General features: G+C 38.8%; 1 protein-coding gene across 1 annotated transcript in view; it reads right to left on the reverse strand.

Moving 5' to 3' along the window:
* LOC106098407 (poly [ADP-ribose] polymerase 14) overlaps positions 1–5,722 on the reverse strand; it is a 208,140-nt gene that overhangs the window by 152,713 nt on the left and 49,705 nt on the right. The gene's annotated exons all lie outside the window — the stretch shown is intronic.

Genomic DNA, 5,722 nt, shown 5'->3' on the forward strand with positions numbered 1-5,722 from the left:
CATGTTGTAAAAATGTTTATTCTTTTCTTTTTGTTTTTTTCCACAATCCTTGCAATCTTGTCTTTTACTCTGTGTGTGTTACAAGTGTGTGTGCATATGTTCTCTGGTTAAATTTAATAAAAAAAATATCTCTGAGAAAAAAAAGGGTCTGAACTGTCAACTTTTGTCCTCTTCTTTACATGACATTTAAAACTGCTGATAATAAGTTTTTAAAAAGAAGCTCTTACACTCAGCTCCTATCATCGTCACACTGTGTTTCTATTTGCTTTAGTCTTGTTTGGTCTTGATAATCTGTCTTTACGGGAAAAAGATTTGTTTTTCCTTTTGGGGGAAGGGAAGGGGTGCTGTGGTGGGGCATGTTTAAACATAATACCGTCCAAAGGTTTATAGATTATGGAAATTAAAAAAAAAAAAAATCTGTTTTTTAGCATCTGATATTTTCTGACAAGAAATCAGAGCCTTTTATTTTTTTATCAGTGAGCTCAACTAGTGCCCCTGAGAGTATCACTAAATGAACAATACAACAAACTGTGAAGCTGATAGGCTACAGCAGCATAATAAATCTAAATCCTTCAAACAAATTTGTCCACAGTCCACAGTGTCCAGCAGTGGTTAATCTCTGTGGTGATTCTTGCTGTAGTTTCCAACTGTGAACTCCCATCAACTCCCAATAGGGGTGGCTGTAGCTCAGGAGGTAGAGCAAGTCACCTACTGATCGGAAGGTCGGTGGTTCGATCCCTGGCTCCTCCAGTCTGCATGTCAAGTATCCTTGGGCAAGATACTAACCCCAACTTGCTCTCCGATGCATCCATCGGAGTATGAATGTGTATGAATGTCGTTAGAAAGCACTAAGTGTAGATGAAGTGCTTGTGAGAATGGGTGTGATTGGGTGAATGAGGCATGTTGTGTAGAGCGCTTTGAGTACTCCGTGAGAGTAGAAAAGCACTATATAAGAATCAGTCCATTTATTTCTTCTACACAGAGATTTTATACTTATTCCTCCTTTCTCCCCTCTACTATTTGATGTGAGCCACACCCTGTTATCCTCTCTCTGTGACATTTCACCCAGACTAACCAAAGCAGAGGTAAAAGCAGTAAAACCAGTTGTTACATTTTTCATCCATTATTAGGCTATGGATCTACAATAGGGGGAATTAGATATACCATATGTCAAAAAACTGATTTACGGCTCCTCTTTATGACAGGGGAAGTAATAAAGGCAGTAAGAAAAATTTATAACAGTCATAGTCTTTATGATATGTCATATTAAGTTTTAAGAATTCATTACTGAGTGATAATTTATACTCATATGATTAAAGTATTAGAAATTAAATATATGGAACAAAAATTATATTAGTGTTTTGTTGTCACTTTAAGAAAAGAAGATTTCTTTTTAGACAAAAAAAATTACTTTTTTTAGATATCTGTTGGGGCTGTGCGCTTGTGTGTGTGTGTATTGTTAAGTTTATTTATCCAAAACAATGATTTTATTGTCACTCCTATGTTTCTAAGTAAAGCATAGGAGTGTTATACACATGTCAGGTTACAACAGTTATGTTAGGGGAGTTGAAGTCTATTTTAAGAAGATATGCCAAAGATCACAGGATGGAAAAATGTTCAAATGAGTTCTTCTTGTTTTATTGGAACAGTAAAGTACCACAACAAAGAATTAGTCCACCTATAAAAGAAAAATTATCACTGCTGGGGAGTTGTCTTGTTTTACATGCAGACTCAGGTCAGGGCTGATAGTCTACTCATGACATTTTCTTATTTAAACATTGGTGACTTAGAACCTCAAAGTTTAGAAGCACAACATCTTTTATTTTCATCAAACATTTTCTTTCAGCCATTTGTGCTTATCACTACATGTGATTTTTATGCAATAACCAAAGTACAATGTACAAAGTACAAAGAAAATGAAGATCGCAACTTTCCTTTTTTCACAGTGCCTGTATGCCTCTTCCAAAACTTTGTGCTATTCACCCCCAGATGCATGATTATCTGAGGCATGTCATCACTTCTTGCACTTCATAATGGTGTGCGCTTGCTGCTCTCCTTGGGCTTGCTGGATCAGATCCAGAGGGAGAGTCAGAGCAGCAAAAATGGCTCTTTGTAGTTCATTAAAAAATGTCTCAAAAAGCGATGTTTCAAATGTAACAAACAGGTGAATGCAGTGTGAAGGCAAGGGGACCTGCAATACTGCTGATATAAAGTGATGATGGTCGGTAAAGCAACTGGTCAGGACGTATTTTTCTGGTGAGTCTGCAAAGCTGCCTTGGTTGATTTCAAAAACTGCACGATTCAGAAGGCTGTGAATTTGGTTTTGATTCTCATTGGCCAAAGAGAGGGCCACCTCTCCCTGTAATTACTCTATTAAGGGAGGAGCTCCAGATGCGGCCATGGAATAGAGATTTCCAGTAGATGAAAGTCAGGCAGGTGAAATCTTACGGTCGTGCTCTGAGCTCTAGCGTGAGGAGGATCCTAGTACCAGCAGCTAAATACTTTATTGATCATAAGTTTCCTAATCGGTAAAAAAGAACCACCTCTCTTTATGGTTCAGGAGGAGCTCCAGATGGCGCCCCAGGTGGCATCTCAAACCCAGAGTCTTGGAGTCTTCTCAGGTACAGAGCTGCAGGGCTTTGTGTGAACATCCATATGTCTCTCTCTCTCTCTCTCTGTGGCCTCACTCTGATTCTGATTTTCTTTTTTCAGATTAAATGAATACAAATAAACTTCATTACAGACTTCCAATGGGACATACAGCCAATTCAGAATAACCTATTTTTCATTTCACAAGTTTTTTGCATGCAACAACACACTATTATGAATTATTGTTACATATTCAATTTTTAATACATACTTTGAACATATTTATCCTCATATTTCATCATATAATTATGAATTATTACTCTGTTATGAATTATTACATACATAAATTACCCAAATGAGATAATTTAAAAACAAAGTATTCAGACTGATTCTATTAAACCTTTATGACATATCATAAAAACTATGACTGTCATAAACTTGTAATATTTCTTTTTTTACGTTCCATCATAAATCATTTGATAGGGGCCATACATCTCTTTTTGACACGTGGTATAGCTAGTCCTTCATTGGATTTGACATTTCACACAGGACACCTCATGCAGCAGATTGGCACCTTTAAAATCCTTAAAATGAGCTACAGCCCAGAAAACTTTGGATTTCGATTTATCTTTGTACACAGAACCAGGGCTGGACTGGAACGCAAAAAAGGTTAAAACATATGCACATATTTGTGAAAATTCTGTAAAGCTGAATAGTACAGGGTGGGCCATTTATATGGATACACCGTAATAAAATGGGAATGGTTGGTGATATTAACGTCCTGTTTGTGGCACATTAGTATATGTGAGGGGGCAAACTCCTCAAGATGGGTGGTGACCATGGTGGCCATTTAGAAGTCGGCCATCTTGGATACAACTTTTGTTTGTTCAATAGGAAGAGGGCCATGTGACACATCAAACTTATTGGTAATGTCACAAGAAAAACAATGGTGTGCTTGGTTTCAACGTAACTTTATTCTTTCATGAGTTATTTATAAGTTTCTCTTTGTTCACAGCCATTGACATGTTGAAGAGGTTAACACGTGAGGAGCGGATTGAAATTGTGTTGATATCGGGTGAACGAGGTAACCGGGACATTGCAGCAGATTTCAATGCAAGACACCCTACGAGACCACCCATCTCCCATGCTACAGTTAGCAAACTGCTTGCTAAGTTTCGTGAAACTGGTTCAGTGTTGGATTTGCCAAAATGTGGACGCAAGAAAACTGTCAGTAATGAAGAAACATCAGTGGCTGTCCTAGCTTCATTCAGCAAGAGCCCACAGCGTAGCACTCGCCGCATGTCACTGGAGAGTGGCATTAGTCGAACATCCCTTCGGCGGATATTAGCTACTCACAAATGGCACCCTTACAAACTCCAGCTACTGCAGCATCTCAACGAGGATGACCCAGATCGGCGCACAGAATTTGCACAAAAGACAAAACAAAAATTGGAACAGGACCCTCAGTTCACCCAGAAGATTTTGTTCAGTGATGAGGCAAACTTTTATGTGAATGGTGAAGTTAACAAACAAAACCACCGCTATTGGTCAGACACTAACCCACATTGGATGGATCACTCCAAGACTGTTGGAACAACAAAAGTGATGGTTTGGTGTGGTATATGGGGTACAACGATAGTGGGTCCATTCTTCATCAATGGAAACCTCAAGGCAACTGGATATTTGAAATTGCTACATGATGATGTGTTTCCCTCTTTATGCACTGAAGCTGGCACGTTCCCTGAGTTTTTCCAGCAAGATGGTGCACCAGCACATTATGGGTGCCAGGTCCGAGCATTCCTAGATGAACAGTTTCCTGGAAAGTGGATTGGTCGTCGTAGGCCAGTTGAATGGCCCCCAAGGTCTCCCGATCTGACCCCCTTAGACTTTTATCTTTGGGGTCATCTGAAGGCAATTGTCTATGGTGTGAAGATACGAGATGTGCAGCACCTGAAACTATGGATACTGGATGCCTGTGCTGGCATTTCTCCTGCGGTGTTGCTATCAGTGTGTGAAGAGTGGGAGAAGAGGGTTGCATTGACAATCCAACACAATGGGCAGCACATTGAAAACGTTTTATACGTGGTCAGAAACTTGTAAATAACTCATGAAAGAATAAAGTTACGTTGAAACCAAGCACACCATTGTTTTTCTTGTGACATTGCCAATAAGTTTGATGTGTCACATGGCCCTCTTCCTATTGAAAAAACAAAAGTTGTATTCAAGATGGCCGACTTCTAAATGGCCACCATGGTCACCACCCATCTTGAGGAGTTTGCCCCCTCACATATACTAATGTGCCACAAACAGAACTTTAATATCACCAACCATTCCCATTTTATTACGGTGTATCCATATAAATGGCCCACCCTGTACATAAAAAAAAGATAAATAGAGTCATTTGTCACATAATCACATTTTCTGTTTAAAAGATGCATTACTAGGAATAATTTCACAACATAGAGATTCTCACCTTACAAAGTAATTGTCAGTGTTCCTGGGTTGCTGACCCAGTGATTTCAGTTTGTTCATGTTCAGTTTATTTTCCACGTTCGTGTTTCATTGTGCCAGCTTTCTGTCTATGTGTATTATGTTCTAGTTCGTTTCCTGTGTGTCATTTGTCAGATTATGTTCAGTTTCTCTGTTTAAAAGCTGCATTACTTGGAATAATTTCACAACATAGAGATTCTCACCTTACAAAGTAATTTCTTCAGTGAGATACTCTTCTCTAAAACTCTATCAATGCTACCATTATCAAAAGCCACAAGTATGTCCTTTGGCCATCAACATACAGATGGGTTCAAGATGTTATGATCTGTAGTGAGAGTATGGAGCAGGTGGAAGAGAGCCTGGAATTAGGAAGTATGCACTGGAGAGAAGAGGAATGAAAGTGAATAGAAGCGAGACAGAATATATCTGTGTGTGAATGAGAGACAGGTTGGTGGAAGAGGAGGGATAGTGGATTCACTGCACAAAGGATGTTGAACATGGAGATGTTAGACAGACGGAAAAAAAAGACCACTGAAGATTTAGTGAATGAAGACATGTGGAAGGTTAATGTGACAGAATAGCATGGTAAAATTTTTATACAAAAGACCTATTTGTAGATGAATACAAAACATATGGAGGCATA

The sequence above is a fragment of the Oreochromis niloticus genome, linkage group LG3 (assembly GCF_001858045.2).
Source record: "Oreochromis niloticus isolate F11D_XX linkage group LG3, O_niloticus_UMD_NMBU, whole genome shotgun sequence".
Lineage (NCBI taxonomy): Eukaryota > Metazoa > Chordata > Actinopteri > Cichliformes > Cichlidae > Oreochromis > Oreochromis niloticus.